This window comes from Lithobates pipiens, unplaced genomic scaffold (assembly GCF_037356315.1).
Source record: "Lithobates pipiens isolate NorthernLeopardFrog02 unplaced genomic scaffold, aLitPip1_a1.2 Scaffold_16, whole genome shotgun sequence".
NCBI classification, from domain to species: domain Eukaryota; kingdom Metazoa; phylum Chordata; class Amphibia; order Anura; family Ranidae; genus Lithobates; species Lithobates pipiens.
The window spans coordinates 144,392,728-144,417,981 of record NW_027507748.1 but is presented as its reverse complement, the minus strand read 5'-3'; the positions used below and the strand labels follow the sequence as shown (position 1 = coordinate 144,417,981).

The following is a 25,254-nucleotide window of genomic DNA, read 5'->3' as shown; positions in this document are numbered from 1 at the left end:
CCTGCAATAAAAATACTGGAGTCTACTGCCCAACTTCATTTCCAAAAATTCTGTGCATTAAACGAAACACAAGAAAACTGTCCCAAACCACACAGGAAAAGAAGCCCACAGTTTTCTTGGAATATGACAGCACTTCAAATCCAGTCCACTTCAGAAGTGCATGTTAAGTGAAAAATTTTGCTGATACCACGAAAAAAACGTGTCGGAGAGTTGAAACTATTTCTGTGATAATGAAAGACATGTCAGACAAAGATCTGCAATGCTAGTGGCTAGATAGATTGCATTTAATCACATATTTCTCTAATGCTGCCAGAATACAATTTGCCAAAAGAGAAATCTCACAGTTTTAAGAAAACTAGTCTGATCTAGAACTGTCGCCTCAGTGTTATCCTTAAACATTCCTTTCTCTCATGGATGCATGATGAGCAGAATTACACTGCACATTCCCCTATTATGGGAGTATATCCCACATATACCCCTGAGCTTTATGTGTGAAAAGAAGATCTCTAAAGCCTGCTGGATTCCTCTTACTCCAGTCACATGGAGATTGAATGGCTTGACATGATCTCTGTAGTACACATCAATAATTAGGAGGTAGCCCATTGGTGCTATTCCCCCATGATTTAATATTTCAGTGGTATTGCTAACTATGCCTGGGTCCCCCCTTAGCTGGCACCATCTACCACTCCAAAACTGGCCACACTTGTTGTATTGTTAGTACAATCTCCTTTAAATTTAAAAATAACCATGTAGTGCGAGAACTTTCTGATTGGATATGTTTGGTTAGACTATATACTAAACAATAGTGATGCGCTATATTCAATATTCCACCCAAAACTTAAAGTGCAATGTGCACGTGATGGTGACGCAACGCGTAGGGAGGCGGAGCCTGTGACAGACGCACAAGAGCAATAGCAGATGATATAATGCATGAACTAGTGGCAGGGTCTGACCATCTCCTTTGAAAGCACTACTTCTATTTAAAACATGTGAGTGGATAAAACTCAGAATCCTAGCATTTTAATATTGGAGCATTGCGCAATGATATATTCTATTCCTTGTTTCCTACAAGCACTTATCCATCCACAAGCTTAGCAGCAGTAACAACCTGTTTGAGCACTCCACCTGGACAACACAACGGTGAAGATTGTATGCTTGATAAAAAATAATATACCATGCTGAAAGCTCGGGAGTGGCTGCTTTTTTATATTGAACTGTATATTTTAGTCCGTTTCATTCATGACTATCAGGGTCTTTTTGGTGACCTCGCCCTATTATCGCTGCATGCACCTTATTGCATGGTTTGCACATAATTTATGATTAGTTATTCTACCTCACTTTTTTTATTAGCCACAATTTTTTAATTAGCCCCTTAATTACTTGTTTCATAGCCATTGACACTGACCTATGGTATTTCCACTTGACACATTGTACACTTATGTTCGATGTACTATTTATTTAGTACCATTGTGTGTTGTAGTGTCAGGGGTGTTTGGGATATTTGTTTCTCCCTGTTTTCACTTTAATAATCAGCACATATAGCACATTGCACTTTAAAGTGGTTGTAAACCCTTACAACACACTTTGACCTACAGGTAAGCCTAAATTAAGGCTTACCTGTAGGTCCAAGAAATATCTCCTAAACCTATACGGTTTAGGAGATATTTGCCCGAAGACAGGCACCGCTGTTTACGGCGCATGCGCCGTAGACAGCGGCGCGCAGTCGCACTGAGCGGTTTACATTTTTTTTGCGTTTTATCAGGGTTTACTTCCTCTTTAATACATGTCTATGTTACATAACTACTTATTGGTTATTGATTTCTTTTTATTTCTGACATTGTAGGTAGTGGTATATTGTTTGGACTCACTTATAATAATACAATAATAGTTATTATAGTGGCGGGGTGAGTTGGTTTGGTGGTCTTCTCCCCGATGGTCACTGTGTTGTACTTAGCATCTGCACATTACACTTTAGGTTTTGGGTAGAATATTGATTATAGCCCATCACTATTGTTTAGTATATATTCTTTTTGGTGACTGACCACGTTCAAGTGTTTGCAGCTGTTTTCATTTAGGCACGTTCCACTGAGGATCCGTTATTTGCGCTTTAGTATTTTTGTTTCATTGGTTAGACTATAGTTGCTGGTAAATGTAAATGAGATTGTACAACCATGTTGTAACATGCATGACCAGCTTTTAGTTTTAAACCAAAATCACCAAGCTGAGATGCAACAGTGTCCTACTCCAGAGCAGAGCTCTACAGCAAATCTATTTGAGGTCAGAGAAATCACACTGGTGTTTATGTGACCACTGCTTCATCATGTTCATAGATGAGATAAAAAGAACCTCTCAGCAATGGTTTCAAGTGTAATTTAACTTTCAGCTTAAATCTCCTAAATACAATCCAGAAGCATCAAAATAAAAGGTGTGCAAAGTGTTTGTTTTCTTTAAAAAATGCCGGAGCAGTGGACTCCCTTCAAAGGTCTGACATGCCACCTACTGAATCAGACCTATAGCTTTGCTATCTGCAAAGCTAGTGTTCTCTGCTCATTGAAAGGCTCTAGCTCTGACTTGTCAGAGGCCATCAAAAACCAACAAAAAATTACCAGCTAGCCTGCAAAAAAACAAATTGGTCTCTGTCTAATAATTCTCCTTAAAAACAGAGGGTTTAGTTTACACCCATTTGCAAATATACGTGTAAGCTGCAGTGTCTATGTCAAAGCACCTTTGTGTACCGCGGTCCTAACTCTATAGTTTTAAGAGTCCCCAAGTTGGAGCACTTATATCAGTGGATAGATTAAAGCGGTTGTATACCCGCTGAATTTTTTTTTTTTTTTCCTCACGTGCAAAGCAAAAGGCATAATGAGCTAGTATGCACCATATACTAGCTCATTATGAAATACTTACCTTAGAACGAGGCCCCGACATCTGTCCTGATCCACGCTGAGGGAGCTGACATGTTCCCTCTGCGTTTCTTGCGGCTATCGCGGCTCCGGCACTGTGAGTGGCTGGAGCCGCGATATTGTTACTCCCGTGGATGCACGTGGGAGATATCTCTCTGCCAGGATCTGGCATCTGCCGGGCTTCCAGCCGGGAATCCTCTGTGCGCATGCGCCGCTGCAGTCAGCGGCGCATTGCGAGGGGATTATCTCCTAAACCGTACAGGTTTAGGAGATTTTTTTTATTATAGGCTTTCCTGTAGGTAAAAGTCCCCAATTTGGCTATACAACCACTTTAAGGGCAGGTTTTGTCTGGAGGGTGTCTACTCCTCGTTAAAGGTACAGGGACACATAGGATGCCCAGCAATAGCAAAATGGCAGGTGATGGCAATTCAGCAAACTTTACAAACAAGTGGCAACCCCCCCTTCCCAATCTATAGCTAGTCTTTGCAGTAAGATGCAGATATAAGGACAATGCACATCACAAACAAACTAAAATTTCCCAGCATGCTTACAAACTAGCCTGCCCTTTCATCTGCACTTTACTGCAAAGGCTAGTTATAGATTGGGGTGTACTAAAATCTGATTAACCACAGAGCTTGTGTAAATCATGTGTCCAGTTTTAATGGAAACCTGTACTGAAAGCATATAGTGCTTGCCATTACTTATGACATTTCTAGTTGATTGGTTGTCATGCTGATCCAGTGGCTTTAAAGGGTTCACTTTTTCATAAAAAATGAAAAGGTCACCTAACTCACAACACCCCCCCCCCCCCCCCCACAGTCCCCACTGTATGTACCTTATGTAAATCCTTCCATCCACCTCACTCTTTAGCCCGTTTAGAGGTGCACCACTTCAAAACATCACTACACAGCACTAGAGGCTGTGTATTGGCATAATGCGAGTAATGGTGAACGCTCATTGTTTAGCGGTTTAGCGCTGGCCACATGACCAATGAAATTCACTTTGGGGCTCCTTTCTTCTGGGGCAGTGTCTCGAAATAGGGAAGAGATTCTCAATGGGCAGCATGGTCATGTGTCCAGCGCTGACCAATAAGAGCTTGCTTTCATGAGCAATATGACGTTAAACAGTCTCCAATTGGGGAAGATTTAAAGATCTGGTCATTATACCAGCCTGGAAGTGTTGTGGGAGTGGGAGTTGGAAGATGGGGAACACATAAGGTACATACACCTGGAGCATAAGGGGTAGGTAGAATTAATAAGAATGCTTGTTTCTGGCTCAGTAACTGGAAAGCACTGAATTCAGGGAGAGTCAGGAAACTAGTATTTGGACATCCTCTGTACTTCTGTCAGTATAGATTTCTTTTACAGTGAAAAGTTATTAGCATTTGTCTAATATGGCCATGGATTTTTCCTGAACTCCCAGAGACTAACATTCAAGCTTTAGTAATAATATTAGTCCAAGATCTGATGTGAATAATTTGCTTTTCTGCAGTGCATCCAAAAACGAAATTGCAGACATAGGCCAGTATCCATTCTTATGTCCTATTTACTGTGATAAGGATTCTGCTCATAGTTCCACTTCAAGGTTTTTACTTTAATCTTTAAAAGGGCCTCGGCTTCATACTTATTTCAAAACAGATGGAGCTCTGCTTAATAATAAAACACTTTATAAAGCGGGAATTTTTTTTTCCACTTTCCTTACAGTAAAATATGCTCATATACTGTAGCTAACTGAATACTTGTATGGCAGAGGTTGGTGAACTCACAGTGGGAGTGATGTAATAAGGCACCCTTTCACTTGACTGGGCTGGGGACCTTTCTGCATTGTAATCTCTATTTGATACAGCACACTTTTTTGTTTTCGGTAACAACCCTTTAATAAAAATTACAGGGAGGATCACTTTCTGCATTAAAAGGGATTTATTCAATTCCTCTTGCTATATCATCTAATAGTGCCCATGCATAGAGACTGTTGTGAACTCTTTGCAGCTTCCTTTTTACTATGTAATAGCTCTAGCAATTTCTAGATAGCAGTTGTAAAAACTCTGTGTAAAAAATCTACATTTCACCTTAGCTTCTTTCTTACTTTCATTCTCCATTGGCTGCAATTCTTAATTTTTTCTATTGGATGACCTCAATAGTTCCAGCCAATCAGGATAATGAAACTTTATCCTATGTGATGATCATACAATCAGTCTGCCCATACATGGATTGAAATTTGGCCAGTCCCCGCTGAACAGGCCGAATTTAAATCCACATACTGTATGGCCGGCTTTAGACTTGTGATTGCTAAAGAGCTTTGACATGAAAGATGAGCAATAAAGAGCTTACAACAACTTCTATTACAATTTCTTTACACAGGTACTGTTAGGACAGCAATAACAGCTTGGTTCACAATCATATGGAAGGGCAGATTGTAAAAAATGGACATTGTAAGAGAATACAAGCAGAAATATGACCGCTGCGGATACATCTGCAGAACAGTTGACAGACTGGAAATTCTGGATAAGAAAGTTGAATAATCTGTTTGTATTGGGGGGGGGGGGTTCATAGAGCTAATGAGTAATATATGTGTTCTATGATGGCCCTTCTTTCTATATGGGGCATAAATGTGAAGCTTTTAGTTTAAACGTGTTTTTTTTAAATCTTATTCTTTTTTACTTATTTCTATGTCTGTCCATATGTACCAGTAAAGTAAAAGCACATACATTTAGGTTCTAGCGAGTATATGGATGTGGTACATTCTGAGCTGCCTGAGCTTCTTTTGTATTTGTAGTCTTTGAAACAATTTAGCCCTAGACTGGAAAAAACCTTAAATAACACCAATAAAACCATCAGTGAAAAAATAAAGATTGGAACAAAAACTGAACAAGTGACCTCTGAAACACGCTTTGGGTCCTCAGTCCAAGAACATGTAGCGCCGGTACTCCTGATGAGTACGCGCTATGTCTGTAAATTTAGTTTTTGCCCAAAACTATAGTTGAGTTTTGGGGTTAATTGTTCTAAATTATGCTTTGGCATCAGTTTGGCTGGGCTGTATTGAGGTTCTGCCTGGTCATAGGTGGTGTTTGCACCTGTGAGAGGCATTAGAACGCAGTCTGGTTGGACGCATTGGGTACCAATCCCTCTCTCGGAGCCAATCAGTGGGCTTTTGTCTCGCTGTGTATTCCGGGAGAGGGTACTTAAGGTGCTGAAGTCACGTGGTTCTGGGTTCCAGTCCAGAAGTTGTTGCTGACTCCGTGGTCCTGCTCCTCCTGACCAGCCCCCAGAGGCCCTCATGGCCTGGAGTGCGGATTCATCTGTTTCCGAGCCTCGGAACTGGCTAGTTCGAGGCGCAGTAACTGGAAGGAGGATTCTAAGGTGTTCCATTGCCATCTAGGGTTTGGAGAGGCCCAGCAACTCTACATGCAACCAGGGGAGGACTCTTCAGTAAGAGGGCCACGCACGAGGCTGGCTGCTCGGTAAGAGCCTGGAAGCTGAGCTGCCATGGACATTGATTGAATCCACATTTCTTACGGTATCGCCGGACCGGCTGCAAGATTCTGGTACAGTAAGAAAAGTTCCTACCTCTATTCTTCCGGTTACAACTAAGTTTTCAACCAAGTCTGTATGAGAGACTTTGCAAGGCTAGAATTACTTGTTGGCTGCTAGATCCAAGGTCAAGGATTTAGCCAACAGTTAAAGAATCCAGTTGCGAGTGGCTATTCCCTGGATTATGTACAGAGAGAGACTTTTATTGAAGTCAGCAGTTCCAAGCACCTGAGCTAAACTTTATCCTGATACCCTCTATTCCCAACTTAGAGATTGAGTTTGTTCAACTGTTTTATGCAAAATAATAATCCTAACAAGGAACCCAAGTGTCGGTCTCTACAGTTACTGGGTCATCAAGCCTGGGAACCCCTAGACAAGGACAACGAGTTACGAGCTGGTGGAGGTAATCGGTAAGCCCAGAAAAATTCAGCCGCTCCTTCGGGGTTAAGTGCTACAAACACAATAGATAGAAGCACACAGAGCAGATGGTGCAGGGTCCATTCATACAGAATCCACCTGCCCTAGCACAATTTTGTTTTTCTAAATGCTTTTTGCAGGATTCCACCACATACTTTCCAGACATGTTATCTGCTCCATGGAATAAAATGTCTTTCAGGCACCAAAATTAGTTTTGTAATTATTATTATTTATTATTGCAGGTACTTATATAGCGCCATAAATTTACGCAGCACTTTACATATATATATATTATACATTCAGATTGGTCCCTACCCTCGAGGAGCTTACAATCTAAGGTCCTTAACTCACATTCATACACATACTAGGGCCAATTTAGACAGGATCCAATTAACCTACCAGCATGTTTTTGGAGTAATGATCTTTTAAGATGTTTTGGGTGTTTGAAGATTTCTGGATATTTTGAAAAATAATCCACAGTTTGCAAGTATATTCTCTGTAAAAAAAATAAAGCAGGCCAAGCTTGTTTCACAGCAGTGCAAGTATGTAATTTATTGTTTTACTGAAAGACTTTGCAGCTATCCTACACCCGATGAGTCTTCTCATACTAGACCATGGTATACTGAATGCCCCAGCATGAATATCATTTCAGATCTACAATTACAATTTAATACCTAGATGCCAGAAGGCACTGGCAATGCAGAGTGAATGATGCACCAAGTCAGGAAGCACTTATTTTTTGTCTTAGTTTCTGGTAGACAATTCAGTCTTGTGCAGCAACTTTACTGTTTTAAAAATGTTATCCTTCTGTGTTTCTTTAAGGTTTGTCCCAGTCTGGGATGAAACTATTTCAAAGACTAGACAGAGTAATCGACTTTCTCATCCAGAATTTCCAGTCTATCAACTGCTTTACAGATGTGTCTGCAGTGGTCATATTTCCAAGGGAATATGTGTCAATCAAGCCATTATTCTGTAGATGCAAAAGCATTCTTTTTAGTTTTGTAGGAAGTTGTCCAATGGGTCTTAAGGGAATAGCCTGTAGTGTTTATTTCAATTATTTTATTGAAAGTTGTAAAACATTTTAGACATTTTGGCATAAACTGTTTGCCATAGCTTAATATAATTATACAACATGGTTTTTGCAGGAAAGTTAATTTATTTTCTTCAGGCCTGCACATCCTGTATCGTATTATTACATTTCCGAAAAAAACAAAACATTAACACAACCAGTCAACATTTCTGTAGTCTAGAAGGTAATTATGAACATTTCCCGGTCCCCCTGGGGAGGAAAGGGAAAACCACAGACAATTCTAGAAGAAAAAGGAAAGGAATAGAATTAATAAGAAAAGGAATTTCAAAGAGGTAAGTGCACTCCCTAAGACTGATTTAGCTACTCTCTGATGTCTCACAGGGGGACAGACAAGTATTTTACCCAGGGTTCCCATATCTTGTCAAAGAGGGTCCGTTTGTCCTGTAAGATCACCAAGAGGTGTTCATTTACCATGATCCATTTCAACTTGTTTTTTACCAGATAGAATGGGATTGTTGGTGTCTTCCATGATCTGACAATTGCTATTCTAGCTGCTGTGAATATGAAGGCTACAAGTTTCCCTGCCTGTTTGGGTGTGCCCTATACCGGAGCGTCCCAGAAGAACTTTTTGCGGTGATTTAATTAAATTCACCTGTGTAAGTGAGAAGATAAAATTGTAAAGACGGATCCAAAAACGCTTGACCTTGGGACAGGACCACCATATTTGGATCATCATTCCTTCCAATCCGCACCCTCAAAAGCTGGAGGGAGAGGCTCCTGGAATGAACAAGGCTATTCTTGTCGGTACCATGTACCATCTAAGCATAACCTTGTAATTTGGAAGGAGGCATTTCTCTTGAAGGGATCTTTGTGTTAGATTCCCCCTATGATCACAGAGATCTGCTATGCATATCAAACCCTTGTTTGTCCACCAAGCAAGGGACTGGGAATTGAGGTGAACAAAGAAAGAATGAAATGCTCCTGCGCTTGTGAAGGTGCTACTGGTATAGGGTGGTAGTACTTGCGAAAGCAGTGAATTGGCAAATGTCATGCGTGTCCCGCTGCCTGACCTGACCAGGGGTGGTCCGAAGAAAGCCAAGTTAAGGAAAAAAGAAGTGAGGCGCGTGGTCTGATGCTTTGATCAAAGAATGTATGCAATTTTATTGACATAAAACAACGATAATAAAAAACATGTGCAAAGTATCTACGTATTCATAAAGACAGGTATACAACATATTCACTTAAAAACTTAATAATAAACTCAGACATGCCCATGCAAGGATAAGTGATCAAAAAAGTAGGCTAACGCGTTTCAAGGATGTCTTCTTCATCAGAGCCTTCAATAACAGCAAGAGAAGTCTGCACAAAATATATATAGAGAGTCAACCAACATAAGAGGGGAATGGTTAGTTGGGAGATGTCACATATTACGTGATGACTACTCCTTAGCGTTGCAGCTACCCATAGCCCAGTGCTCTAAACAGTATAGAGAGATGTAATTCATATGGTCTTTACATATATATATATATATATATATATATATATATATATATATATATATATATATATATATATATATATATATATATTTATATTCACAGAATGTTTCCATATGTTTATGAATCGATTAAGCCTCTGACTGTGTATGTATATGTTTCAGCTTGCAGGCGCCAGGGGGCAAATACATTGCCTCATGCTGCCAGACAGAGTATGGCTGTTTCAGCATATGAAACATTATCCAATGTTTCATATGCTGAAACAGCCATACTCTGTCTGGCAGCATGAGGCAATCTTCTGATAAGAAGCACACAGAATATACACTGAAGTATCTACCCCCTGGCGCCTGCAATCTGAAACATATACATACACAGTCAGATAGAAGCTTAACCGATTCATACACATGGAAACATTCTGTGCATATATATTTACATATATATGTACTGTATATAATGTAAACACCATGTGAATTACATCTCTCTATACTGTTTAGAGTGCTGGGATATGGACAGCTGCAAAGCTAAAGAGTAATCATCACGTAATATGTGACAACTCCCAACTAACCATTCCCCTCTTATGTTGGTTAACTCTCTATATATATTTTGTGCAGACTTCTCTTGCTGTTATTAAAAACTCTGATGAAGAGGACATCCTCGAAACGCGTTAGCCTACTTTAGATCACTTGTCCTTGCATGGGCATATCTGAGTTTATTATTACGTTTTTAAGTGAATATGTTGTATACCTGTCTTTATGAATACGTAGATACTTTGTACATGTTTTTTATTATCTTTTTATGTGAATAAATTGCATACATTCTTTGATCAAAGCGTTGGATCACGCTCCTCCCTTCTTTTTTCCTCAACTTGACTGGGAATTGAGACCTGGGGTGAAATCTGGATTGCCCACTAGGGAGGCCATGGGAGTATGTGGGGATTTGAAATTAGGGTATTTCGTCAGTCTATCACATAGGTTTAATGATAATGTAGGACACATCATGGCTGGTCTGTCTTTTGGTTTCAGCCACATCAAGTGATTTATTGGTTTGTTGGGATGTAAAGTTGATTCAATTTTCATCCAGATGGGTGTGGGGTGTTGAGTGGAAGCGAATTAACTGTGCCAATTGTGCTGCATAAAAATATCTGGCTAGGTGCGGGACTCCCAAGCCACCCCTCATCTTAGGCGTATAGCCTGTAGTGTTTAAATTGCACCTTTATTTTGGCTCCTTCGATGCATTGGTGAAATGGTTTTGTTGTAAACATAGATGCCAGCAGTTGTTTTTCAGGATGTGAATGAAACTGTTATGAATGTAAGGCTCTTGGTGCTTAACCACTTCAATACAGGGCACTTGCACCCCCTTCCTGCGCAGGCCAGTTTTCAGCTTTCACACTTTAAATTGTGCAGTCATGCCACACTGTACACATATGACATTTTTATCATATCATTTTTGAGACAGAGCTTTCTTTTGGTGGTATTTTATCACCACTGGTTTTTTAATTTTTTTATTACGAAAAAATACAAAATATTTTGGAAAAACGTTTTTCTTCGTTTCTGTTATACAATTTTGCAACTAGGTATTTTTTTTCTTCGCTAATGAGGATGCACTGATGGGCACTGATAAGATGCACTGATGGGCACCGATGAGGCTGCACTGATGAACACTAATAAGCTACACTAATTATCAGTGTAAATGTCCCCTGTAACTAGAAAGCTGGTTATTGGCTTTCCTTACCTCAGATGCTGACATTAGTTTGCATGTAATTTGGACATAGCTGATTACATGGTAAATAGTCGACATCATCTGTTTTTACCCTGATCGGTGATACGCTGTGTCCGAGGGATACAGCTCACCACCAATCGCCAAGCTACATCCCTTCGGGGGTATGCACAAGCGGTGTGATGTGAAAGACATCATATAACATCCAGTCAGTATGGTAAAGCTACTGCCCAGCTGTCAATCTGCTATAGGCTTAGCGGGAAGGTGTTTAACCGGTTCCCGACCGGCTCCTGCACATATATGTCAGCAGAATGCCATGGCTGGGCAAAGTAACGTACCCGTACGTTACTTTTCATTTCCCGCCGTGCACACGCACACCTGCCGAGAGCTCCGTGACCGTGGTGAGGATACCGGCAATCGCGTCACGGAGCTCAAGAACAGGGAGATGCCGATGTAAACAGCATCTTCCCATTCTGCCTAGTAACAGCACACTGATTGTCTGCTCCCTGTTTAGTCCCCTAACAATATCTAGGGTTAAACCCCCCAAGGTGCTTACTTACCTCTTTCTGATGGTGATGCCCTCTCGCAGTGTTTACACACTAAGTTCAGAAACCTTTTCAGAATTGCTCACACACCTGAATAGTAACTTCTCATAACCTTAAATGGACCCTTACTACAGCCTATTCAAGTTTATAGAAGTTACTGCAGTGGCGAAAACATTACAGAACTGAGGTTGTAAACACCACAGGAGGCCTCCACCATCAGAAAGGAGTAAGTAGGCACCCAGGTAAAGCAGTTTTAATTTACAGAAAGAAAGAGGGCTAGGGAGGGGGGCTACAGAGATATCATTTTAAACCAAACCCGTCCTTTTAAAAAAAATGATTTTACTTCTTACATGAGACACTTTACTGGGCTATGCCTGCACCTGCTTGTATATTCAGTTGTCTATCAAACAAGTTTTCAGTATATTTGGCGCTTTCTTCTGCCCTGATCTCTGCTGCTATAAAATGTATATTTAGCATTCCTATGTGGCATCCACATATGTACATGGTTTTATCCTTGCTAAACATGATATCATTTTTTTTTAGGTTTTGCATTTTGGCTGAAACAGTAGTAGACTTTATTATAAATGGCAGCTAAACACTAAATCAACCTCCTAGTAGCCTTCTTTATCCTCCAAGATATAAAATCTATATAAAAAAAACAGTTTTTCAATATCATTAGGTATGGAAATATAGAAATCGTGTCTGTAATTCATATATCCTTTTGACTTTTCTTTATTGCCTATTAGTAGTAATTCTGGTTTAGGCAGCAATTTGCACAGCGGTTCTTCACCCCCCAACAAAGAATACATTTGGAACATACAATTGCTTACAGGCACATGGATGAGCCCCATGTAGGCTTTCACCTCCTGGAATTATAATAATCTCTCTTTGTGCCCTTGCTAACAATTTACTACAATACGATCTGTACATATTGTATATCAATACTGTACATTATATCCTGATAAACCTTTAGGGCTCATTTACACTTGCTTTGGCTTCAGCATGCTTTTATAATGTGTTTTTGATGCTTCAGTGGTGCTTCAATGAAGCTTTGGTGATGCTTTGGTAAAGCATCGGTGATGCTTCAGTAAAGCATCGGTGATGCTTCCGTGATGCTCTATTCAAGCTTTGTTGAAGCAAAGTCAGCAACTTAAGATAACATATATAATTAATAGCAATAAAGTGCATCACAATGTGAAGACCTATCAAGATCTACCAATAATATTTTTTGATTGGTTATCATATTACCGTATTGGTAGATCTTGATAGGTCTTCACATTGTGATGCACTTTATTGCTATTAATTATATATGTTATCTTAAGTTTCATATTCAGTCACCAGTTATTTGTATATCAGCTTCAAATAGGTAGGCTGGTGTGCATTTATCTAGTTATTTTTTCTTTTTTTATCACATTTCAATTAATTTCTCATGAGATTATTAGCGCTCCCCACCAATCTTTTTCAACAGACAAATGTCAACCAATGATATAAAATCATAGACATTAGCATGCCCAATGACATCAGAGATTTTTTGCTTTGATAATAGGTATTTTAAATTTTGAAAGCAAACACTGTAGTAGTAACCTTCAGTTTAGCCATGATAGCTGAGATGTTGACTTAAGATAAATGAACACCTACACTAGATATATGTATATATTATATATGTGCAGATCTGCCTAAATGTAGATATATGCATTGGCATTCATCACAGACTCACTAGAAGTGTCACCTTAGTCAGTTTAAAGCAGCTAAATTTAGACTAGGATTGTTTCTTAATTACAATGAAAAATCACCCTGCAGTTTACCCTAAAGCCCTTAATGAGATCAGGCGCTGAAAAATAATTAATCTTGCCCAGCGCTGTATGAAATGGTTCAAGACTGTTCCTCCCAGGAAAACAAATGCAGAAAATAACATGTGTAAAAAGAAAATGTTTAATCTACCATAATGATTATAGACAGCGTGATAATAATACATTTGACTTAGTTACCATTCAGTGTATAGGCAAGTGCTCAATGGCCAATTAGAGGGTTGGTATGGAGATTTAAACAACATGCCCTCTTATAGATTTCTTTTACTCTGCTGCCTACCTTAGCTCAACCATATGACCACAGACCACAGATTTACATAGGTGTCTTTAAAAAAATGAATAATACCCAAAGTTGTACTTCCCTTGGACCTCACCTATAAAGATATGCCTTCTAATGCCTATGCTGATTTGTGGCTGGTATCTCCACATGTTCTTTTTTCTGGAGGCTTGTTCAACATGCTGATGATGTCTTTTTTTCACCCCAATTTGATCATAAAATTCACATTTTGAATAAGCCAACAATAATACTGACTTAGGAGTATTTTGACAGAATGTATTTGACTTACAGCAGGCACGTACAACAGGGTAAAGATCTCCATAGCATGCGGTGATGAACGAATAGCTGTATAAACAAGGCAAATTATTGAATTACAAATTTTCTGATCTGAATATTTCCATGAAGATCTGTCCAAACCTCTTTACTTTATGTTATTTTTTTAATGGCATTACCAAGCTTTTGGAGGTCTACCACTTTCTTCTTGATCCAAGATGTTACTGATCAAGCACTTTTTGCACCAGGAAGAAGAAGTTAGAAAAATGCTCACGTGGAAATATTTAGGAGAATTAGAAAGTGATGAATTGGCAATTCTCCTAATGGCACAGCAAATTTCAAACTACTTTTAAAAGCAAAAATGACAAAATGGATCAAGCCAGCCTATCACTCAAACTATAGGTCATTTCACTGTGTTGATAGAAACTTTGGGTAGTAGGTTTCATCTATTCTTTTAGTTGCCTTTGTAAGCAAAGGCTGGCTAAAAATGCTTCAAATTGCTTGAAAATTGCCATAAGTGACTAGCATAACTGTGGGTACAAGCTTGCAGGCAGGAAACGACAGCATAACGCATACATTCTCTGTCATTCTTGAAAGGAACCTGCCAAGACAGAAGTATGAGCAGTGCTGTCTAGGAGGCAGTCAGAGGGTCAGGGTCTCCCTACATATGACAGCATAGTAAATTGTTTTAAGAACTAAAAGAGCCAAAAATAACAAAGTTGAAATTGATAGACCCTTAAAAGATAAAATATCAACATAAGCTTTGGCTGCAATATTCAGCACCAATCCAGTTCAATTCTGACCCTAGATGTACTCTGTGAGATATGACCAGCATCTTTCACTTGCCCCCTCTGAGCTCAGGTCATCCTGGACCCACCCCAGCATGTGACTGGACAGTGAAAGAAGAAGCAGCATAGTTATGAATTCATGTCTGTTGCTCTGCTTTCTCCTCCTATCGGCATGCTTCTCATCAGCGAATTAACTAATTGGCTTATAGCACTGCCTCTCTCTCACACTCCAGTCATACTGTTCAGGGACTTCAATAAGACTGATACCAAGTCAAATTCAAGCACTTATACTGCTTGTATTTAAAAAATGCATTTAATCATGTATTGACTACAGAGCTGCATGAATGCAGATTTAACGTTGTCTTCTGAGTATGCAGTGTGTCAGGTTATGCACTTTACAGGCACCAACTGTCCCTTATGCTGCGTAACACGATCGCAATTTCAGCCTGTAAAAGACAGATGAGAGTTTTTTTGTCGGAACTTAATTGAACTTCATTTTCTTGGCTCATTGTAGTTTTGTTCCTCACCGCGTTCTTGATGGTCCGAATTTCAGCAAACTTTTGTGTGACCCTGTATATGCAAGGCAAACTTGAGTGGAATCCCGTCGGAAAAGCTGTCATATCTTTTTCCAATGAGAAATCCGATTGTGTGTACATAGATTACATAGATACAAGAAAAGTATAATGAGGGGAAAACATACAACCTCTGAGTGTACTTGCACTGTTATAATATTATTATTCTTTTTTTAATAGGTTGATTAAAATATTCGTTTATACCTATTCTTACATGAAATAGGCTTAAGCTTTCCTTCCCAGCAGATTTATATTTTATAGGGGGTTATTTACGAAAGGCAAATCCACTTTGCACTACTTCAAACTACGTGCAAAGTGCATTTGAAATTGCACTGTAAGTGCACTTGGAAGTGCAGTCGCTGTAGATCTGAAATGAGGGGAAGCTCTGCTGATTTTATCGTCCAATCATGTGCAAGCTAAAATGCTGTTTTTTTTATTTTTCTTGCATGTCCCCCTCGGATCCACAACGACTGCACTTCCAAGTGCACTTTCAGTGCAATTTCAAGTGCACTTTGCACTTGTAGTTTGCACTTGTAGTGCAAAATTAATTTGCCTTTCGTTAATAACCCCCATAGTGTCTTCTAATCTTATGTTGCCATTTATAGCCCTTACATTTTCTGATTGTTTTTTAAATCTTTCAAAATTACACATGGCATGCATTGGGTATTTGTTGGGAAAATGAGCTTCATAGGCTACCAGTTGGAGCAGGCCCTTGTTTCACGGATAGGTGTAGGCTCCCACAGAATGCTACAGAAGTATGCCAATGAGTTACCAAAATCTAACCACATGCACTACAATTTGAATTTACAATCTTTGCATATTTTACATTCAGTTTACCAACCACTATATAGCATGTGTGCCTACCCAAATGATCCACTCAATTTATATCCAATTAAGTAGTCCACATTACATAGTTTTTGGTACACCTAAAGAAGACCAGGTGCAATCTGTTATTTCTCCTTCATGGGCAGCATAAATATGTTTATTAATTTTAGAGGGCTGCATTTTCAGATACCTGCAATTTTGCTATGTTTAGGTTATAACATGTACCAACATTGGGTTGATTGACCTTTGTCAGCAGAGAAACAGAAGTTTTCATATTGGAAATATTTCAACACAGGAGATCACAAGTAGAATATTAACAAGAATGCCTAGGTAGTAAAAAAAAAAATTGACCAATGTTGACCCTGCTGGCGCTCCTGGGTCCTTACTCCCGCCGAGTGCCCTCATAGCAAACATGTGTGCTTGCTCCCGAGCCCTGCACTGCCCTGGACTCCTGAGCCTTGCCATGGACATACAGAGGGTCAGCCCCACCCCTTCCCCCATCACTGGCTCTAATTGACAGAAGCAAGAGCCAATGGCTCTGACTGCTGTGCCTGAGCTAATGAGGAGGGAGATAGCTGAGATGGCCTCTGCTCTCACACACATCGTTGGATTGAGATCCGGCTCAGGTAAGTATGAAGGGGCCCGGGGAGGGGGGGGGGGTGCATGCAGAAGGCTTTTTACGTTAATAGGGATAATGCATTATGGTAAAAAACAAAACAAAACTTCTGTCCTTAGAACCACCTTAACACCTCCTCCAGAATGCTATATGAGCCCCAGATAGGCTCTACCAAAGGCACAATGCACATACAGGGACCATGCATTAAGGGAAAAGCAACAGATTTTCTTTAATGCCCCACCTCCTCCCCAGATTACTTGTCCTTCACTCCCAAGATGCTTTTTTAATTTGCCAAGAATGGGCACATAGCCCATTCAGTTTAAAGCTAAAGACTGCACAGAGAAGCCATCTCATTCACATTGACAGCCACACCAAACTTCAACTGTAGAAGTAAATGCTCTCTTGTGATGTGACAGGTCGTTGCACGGCTTTGACCAATCACCCCATTCCTTGGTTTATTGATGGAACATGGAGGTTTTATCTGAGCCCCAGGCTCTAGCCTAGATTTCCTTATAGATCACCCAGCTCTGTCTCCACTGCATATAAAAGTGGAATTTATGTACATTTCAAAGATGCCAAAAACAATTCTTAACTGTACATTCTAAGACAGACACAGAGGATGATCTGTTTCCAGCATCTGCCTTTTTCATCTGGGGTCCAGGCTTCCCACTGTACCACCTGGCCAAAATCCTTCCTGTTTCATGGATGAAGAAAAGCATGTTTCTGCAACAGAGGATTCTTTGTAGTCCTTACTAATACAATATGCAGGATTGTGCCATTTCGGTGTGCAGCACAGCTTAAATGCAAGTCTGTATTTTGATAACATTCTGACATTGATTCTGTTGTGCTCAGACTGTTCCAGGTTCTAAAACAATCTCTAAATGCTTTTTATTTCATAAAACCAGCATGCAACCATCTTTTTTTTTTTAGAGAAAAGTAGAACCATCTATTCTTAAATGGCAAGAAGGTTTTCATATAGCAACCAGAAATGCATTAGACTTTGTAGGAGGTAAAAAATGATGAAAATTCTGCCATTTGTGGATCAGTATTCAAAGTTTTCCAGCTGCTATACAAATGATATAAAAAGACTACATGCAATGTACAGAAAAATTGAACCTGAACCAAACACAAAAGAAGCAAAAAAACGTATAACATAAAATAGTACCTATTCACAATTAACTCTGCGGCCCACAATTCTCATGTTATTATTATACAGGATTTATATAGCGCTGACAGTTTCTGCTTTACAACTTGAGGGTAGACAGTACAAATACACAATCTAAGAGGGAGGGTCAAGAGATACAAGAGGTAATAACGGTCAGGGATGTGTGAATGGAGAAAATAATTGTACATTTGTTAGGAAGAGATGAGTTTTCAGGGATCGTCTGAAAGTAGACATAGTGAGAGATAGTCAGACAGATTTGGTTAGAGCATTCTGCAGGATGGGAGAGGCTCGTAAGAAGTCCTGGAGGTGAGCATGGGATGAGGGGATAAGGGAGCTAGAGAGCAGGAGGTCTTGGGAGGAGCAAAGAGGACTATTTGGTATTTTGAGACCAGGTTAGAGATGTAGCTAGGTGCCAAGTTGTGGATGTCTTTGTAAGTTACTGTTAGTATCTTGAATTTAGTTTGTTGATTGAATAGCAGCCAATGGAGGGATTGGCAGAGAGGGGTAGCAGACGTTGAGCAGTTTATAAGATGAGCCTGGCAGCAGTGTTCATGATGGACTGAAGGGGCGATAGCCTATTTAGAGGTAAGCCAATGAGAAGGGAGTTGCAGTAGTTGAGGTGAGAGATGACCAGGGAGTGGATTAGAAGCTTTCTGGTGACATTAATTAGGAACGGGCGTATCTTGGGGATGTTGTGGAGGCTGAGACAGGAAGCTTTGGACATCGATTGAATGTGGGGTCGAAAGGAGAGTTCAGATTCCAGGATTACACCTAGGACCTTGGCATGAGGGGATGGGTTGATAGTTGCGGTGTTGATTTTGGGGGGAAGTGGCACATGGGGGAGGAAATATCATGAGCTTGGTTTTGGATAGGTTGAGTTTGAGGAAGTGATGTGACATCCAGGCTTTTAGTAAGTTGGTGATGCGTGAGGAGACAGATGGCGTGAGTTGGGGGGTGGAGAGGTAGATGTGGGTGTCGTCCACGTAGAGATGATATTGAAAGCCGTGGGAGGAAATGAACTGACCCAGAGGGGAGGTGTAGATTGAGAAAAAGACAAGATCCAAGAACAGAACCTTGGGGGACTCAGACGGAGAAAGGAAGAGGAAAGGAGGATGTAGAGGTGTAAGTGACACTAAATAAGCAGTGGTATAGGTAGGATGAGAACCAGCAAAGAGCACAGTCATGGAGACCAAACGAGTGGAGTTTTTTGAGGAGTAGGTGGTGGACCACTGTATCAAAGGCAGCAGAGAGGTCCAGGAGAAGTTGTACAGAATAGGGTCTGTTGGTTTTAGCTGTTAGTAAATCGTTGGTGAGTTTAAGGAGAGCAGTTTCCGTGCAGTGTTGAGGGCAAAATCCGGACTGAATGGGATCAAGAAGTTTGTTCATAGTCAGTTGGTCGCTCAGACCAGTCTTTCAAGGAGCTTGGAGGAGGAGAGTAAGCAGATAAGGCGTAGGTTGTTAAGACTGGTGGGGTCAGAGTTTGAGCGTAGCATTTGCGAGGGAGTAGGATCCAAAGGGCAGATCGTTAGCAACCTCATTAATATTAGCAGAGTTGAATGAGGGAAGTAATGATAGTATCTGTGGACATGTGGTGTTGTGTGGAGGAGGTTTCTGCACATTGGAGATCTCCTGACGAATTATATTAATCCTTATTTTTGAAGTAATTGGCGATCTCCTAGGCAGTGAGCGAGTTAGAGGGTGGAGACAGTAGAGGACAGAGTAGAGTGTTAAAGGTAGAGAAGAGCTGATGGGGACTGGATGATAATGTGTTAATGAGCGTGATAAAATAGGTCTGTTTGGCAGTGTGGAGGCAGGAATAGTATTAAGGAGCATTGTGTTGCGTTAAACAGCCTATTACCTGAGAAAACAATGTCACTAACTTAAAGTGGTATTGCCACCAAAAAAAATAAAAAATTGCTTAAAATTCATTAAAAAAAGAATAATAATTGGAAAAAAAAATGTTTTACTCACCTCTAAATGCCTGTTGCTAGGGGGTCCCTCGTGGTCTGCCTCCTTCATTGCCCAGCCTGATGACATCACTTCCCCTCTGCGCCGCACAGTCATCTGGGACCTGTCACGTGTCCCAGATGACTGGGCGGCGTATCACGGCGCGCAGTGCTGCTCACGTATGGGCAGTGGGTGCTTCACAGCCGGGTGCCCACAGTATGAATGCCGGCGCCGCGAGCGGAGCGGGGAATGAGGGGGCAATTCGTTCCCCCGCATCGCTGGATCCTGGGACAGGTAAGTGTCCGATTATTAAAAGTCAGCAGCTGCAGTATTTGTAGCTACTGACTTTTAATTTTTTTTTTTTTTAATTTTTTTTTTTAGGGGTCATGCCCCTTTAAGTTGGCCATAAAGGTTCCTGACTCCAGACTCAGTTTACATTTCATCAGAACGATCTGTCAAAAGTTGGGTCATAGATACTGTATGTGTAGTTAGACACTCAGCAGATTTTTATACTCTAAAGGTTACCATGAAAATGAATTTCACAGTTGCGCTAACACAAGAGACAAGAAAATTAGAACAAGAAAGTTGTGGTCCATGGCAACCAAATAGAATTCTTGTGACCACATTATGAAAGACGAAAATTGATTGGTTGTCATTGACAACAATTCAATGTGCTTCTTTCATTTACCGCAGTTATTAAATCAGCCCCAATAACATATAGCTATGTAGACATAATAGTCGTAATGCTAACCTTACCAATGTCCAAGTGTATCATAAGACATCTGCATAGAGTAGGTTGTTGCAGATAACCAGCGATTCATTTTATTATTACAGGTAGCACCCTAGATTTAAGAAGCAATTTAGATATTGTACATTGACGTCAGTGATGCTTGAATTGGCTATGAGTGATGTTACTTTACAAAAGGATTCTTAGCTTTGTTTAAACCTTGAAAACAGATCAGTTAAAGCTCAAGCTAACCAAGGTGAACAGCAATCCAGTACTTATGCCAAAATGTTCCTTCTGATGTGGGAGGGAGGGATGGAAAAGAAACGTGGCATGGGGAATAGAGGTGCAGAACATACACCCTTAATGATGTGAAAAGCTGGGTCTTCTAGTTCTATAATCAAACCTCAACATAAATAAAGACCTACAAAATGAAGTTGAGTCTGCAAAATGTTCTCATTACATTCTCTAAATAAACACACATTTTTACCACTATTTTTTAAGGTTCAGGAGGGCAGTATTTTTAGTATTTAGCTGGGATCAAACAAGAGGACATGACCTCAAACTAGGAGAAGAAATGTTCAAAAATAGCCATAGAAGGTATTATTTTACTGAAAGAGTAGTTGTTGCTTGGAATAGACTTCCAGCAGAGGGAGTGAGCCAGTCAACAATAAGTTAATTCAAACAGACTTGGAACAAACATAGATCTACAGTATACTCAACCAAAAAAGTAAAAACAAAAACATACAAAATCATGAGATAAAAAATTTACAAAAAAAAAAAACGGGGCAGAGAAGATGGACCACTTGGTCTTTTTTCTGCCATCGCTCTTCTATGTTTAGCTCCCAAGCATTTTTCTGCTTGTGGTTCTACACCTGACTATGCTTAACATGCAAAATCTTCTTCTTTCTAAATGTCCCATTTCATACTTGGAACTCTCAGTTGCCCTACAACCTACACTTAAAAAAATACATGAGCTTATTTTTCAATATATTCAGGCATTTTAGTTCCATAGACTACAATGGGAGTGCCTAATAAATGCATGATATGTGCGTTTTTACACTTTTTGTGTGTGCGTTTTTACACCTGAAGAACTGCTCTACTCTAAAATGCCTGAAAAATATGATAGTTGATAGAACTACAAGGTCCAGCTAATATATAGATGATCATTTATCATATTATTTTATTATTGTGTGAATGACTTAATTATGTAATGCAAGATTCAGGGACTGCAAATAGAAATGTATATTTTTTTTTTATACAATGACAACAGAAGTCTCTTATCTTATGTTATCATACATTGAAGTTAACCATACAATCAACTGAAATTTCAAACACAGAATGATTTCATATACAATCAAATTGTCAAACAATTTACTGTCTAAAAAAAAAAAACGTTCAATGTGTCATACACTTATCAGTCATATCGATCTATCTATTTTTCTATGATCAGATTGTCTGTCCCGACCGATCAGAATGCTTTCTATTAATCCAATGCTCAAAATCAATTAATGACAAAGTATTCAAAGTATTAAGTAAGTTTCTTTTCCACAATGCACAGATTTGATCATATTGTCCAACCCTGTGAAGAATAGAATGATCAGACCATTACATGTATGGGCACAGTAACAACTCAACAAAAGTAATTTACTCAATCGACTTTTGTCGAGGGGGGCCAGGCTGAAAATTGTTGGCCGACCAGAGCTGCAGACACAATTCAGGTATTCTTATATTCTCACAGCTGACACTGCCAGAATACAATGACCCGGAAGGGGGAACTCATCCATCCATGCCATTTGTGTGGATGAAGAAATCCATTCAATTTATTTTCTTTAGCCTACAGGCTTAACAAAAGTGCATGACCAGCTTGAGCCTGCTTGTGTTACAACCTACAACCTACATGTTTTTAATTTGCTCTAAACTGATGAAAGCTGTCACAGATTTTCCAGGCTGGCACTAAAACCAATCCTTTAGGAAATCATTCCCACTTTCTTTTCAAATAAAGTAATCTCAAGGATGTCCTATGGCTTGCATTGTATTGTAAAATGTGTACAGGTGGCAGCCACCAAACTGACCACATTGCCACTAAGCCATTCAGTAGCCTCCTGTTGTAAAGCAGATCTTGGAGACAGAAGCCTATGACCCTATAAAGTGCCTATCTCTACAATATCAAATCAGCTGATCTCCATCCCCTGTCTCCAGCATGTCATAGTGGAAAGTTGTAGGACTGAGAAGTTACAGAGAGAGGATGGCACTCATACCTTAGTAGGCAGGGATCCTTTCACCCACGGGTGCTGAGTGTTGAGGTTTGCCCACCCCTAGGTGGTGGCTCTGATGATCTGGATGTAGGGAAGCCCCCTCTTTATCTGTCCTTTAGATGTGAGAGTACATGAGGTGGAGCTGAGGGCGGCTCTGAGCACACACAGCTGGACTGGGAGGGAGTCATTCCTCTTATTACTCATCCTGGAGATGTGGCATTCCTAGGAGCTCCTACAGATGTCAGATCTGCCATCACAATGCAACAGGATAATAAAGAGGAATCCACACATCAACAGAGATCCATTCTCTGATTATATCTCCGCTGATCAATATTTTTAATCACATTTTCTTATAGATTGTTGTTTTGCTATTTATGTTTTCGTGTTGTAAAGGTCAACAGCACCCCAGGCTTATGTGTTAGATTTGTGTGGCTGATGCACGTTGAAAAACAACATATATCTGTGGGGATCTCTATTGAACCTCTTCTGCGTTACTAGTCTTATTTCATAAAAGTGCATAGAATAACAATGTTACTAAATTTATTTATATAGCACCACAAATTATGCAGTGCTTTACAACATGTATATTCATATCAAACACACCCTAAACACTGCACACTTTTAGCATTCACTAACGACATTGCATTATAAAAAGCAGTGCCAAAACTACTACGAAGAGAAATCATCGTAAATCTGGAGGTGGGGATAATTTTTGGACACTCATTCATTTGTATATTTTGTGATTATCACTCTTTGTAGTAGTTTTGTAAGCACTGCTTTTTATGATTTTACATATACTCATATCAGTCTCTGCCCTAAAGGAGCTTACAATCTAAGGTTCCTACCTCACAAACTAGGGCCAATTTAAAGTCCAATTCCCAAAAAACTAAAAGCTGTGGCCACACAGCAAGGGTTAACAGCTTGTTCCTGTCTATAAGTCAGTAAAAGCACTTTTACTTACCTGATCCTCTGCTCTCCTGGCAGAAGTTGCTCCCAGCAGTTGACTGTCCCTTGGTGTCCCCAGTGCAGGTCTATGGTGCCTTCATCAGTCTTCATGATGTCAGAGGACCTTACCAAGGGAGAAGAGGCAATGGGGGCCAGTCTAGTAGCACAGAGGATCAGGTAAGTAAAACAGATGTATCGGGTCCCTCTAGAGTCCATACCACTCAACTTTTTAAGATGGGAACAAGGGACACCTATTAGCAAAAGTATGTAGGCATAAGAGACCCCTCCTGCCATGATTAATTAATTTGTTTTACCACTGCTTCCAGAGAAGGGCAAAAAAGCTAATAAAGGGACTGGAGGACCTTAGTTATGAGGAAGGATTACGAGCACTGAACTTATTCTCTCTGGAGAAGAGATGCTTGAGAGGGGCTATGGTTTCAATGTACAAATACCATACTGGTGACCCCACAATAGGGAATTTAAAAAGACTTGTGGCCATTCACTAAAATTAGAAGAGAATCCGTTTCACCATAAACTGTGTAGAGGGTTCTTTACTGTAAGAGCAGTAAGGATGTGGAGTTCCTTAATTTAAAAAAACTTTTAGATAAGCACCTGATTGACCACAACATACAGGGATATACAATGTGATACTGATATAAAAGCACTCACATAGGTTGGACTTGTGTGTTTTTTTTTAACCTCACCAACTATGTAACTATTCCTTTTATACTGGCTTTTCATTCAGCAACTCGGCTTTAAGCTGGATATACATGTAGGTATGTGTTTCTTTTGTTCAGTCTGCAGTGCGGATGGATGAATCCCCCTGCTGGTCTTTTGTACTCTGACAACACATAGTGCCAGCTGGCAGAATAACTGAAGAGAGCCTCTCTCTGATTGGATACAGGGAGTGTCCAGCTGGCTCCTTTAACAAAAGTCAAATGAATAATTGAGCAGTGCTGGCAACATCATACACTGCTTGGATTTCAGCTGAGCCAACAGCAATGGACTAAAATTCAAGCAGTGTATGGCCAGCTTTAGCCAGGAGCCAATTATCCTACCAACATGATTTTGCATTTGTAGTGTTGGCAGAAACTGGTGTACTCAAAGCAAACCTATGAAAGCACAAGAAGAACATGCAAACCCTATACTGATAGTATCCTGGTTCAGATTCGGTCTGTAAATTCCTGTGCTGCAGCGCAGCACTGTTAGGCCCCTTTAACACTGGGGAGGTTTTCAGGCGCCACAGCGCTAAAAATAGCGCCTGAAAAAAACGGCCCCTTTCACTCCAGTGTGAAAGCCGGTGCGCTAGCAGGACGGTGAAAAAAGTCCTGCTAGGCGCATCTTTGGAGCGGTGAAGGAGTGGTGTATTCACCACTCTTAAATCGCTCCTACCCATTGAAATCAATGGGGCAGTGTAGC

The 25,254-nt window shown here is 40.1% G+C and overlaps 1 protein-coding gene across 1 annotated transcript in view; it reads right to left on the bottom strand.

Moving 5' to 3' along the window:
* SERPINF1 (serpin family F member 1) overlaps positions 1–23,055 on the bottom strand; it is a 90,623-nt gene extending 67,568 nt beyond the window's left edge. Inside the window, exon 1 of the mRNA XM_077480574.1 lies at positions 22,894–23,055. The gene's annotated coding sequence lies outside the window, so the exon portion shown is untranslated. The remainder of the gene's footprint in view (positions 1–22,893) is intronic.
* Between the last annotated feature and the right edge of the window lie 2,199 nt (positions 23,056–25,254).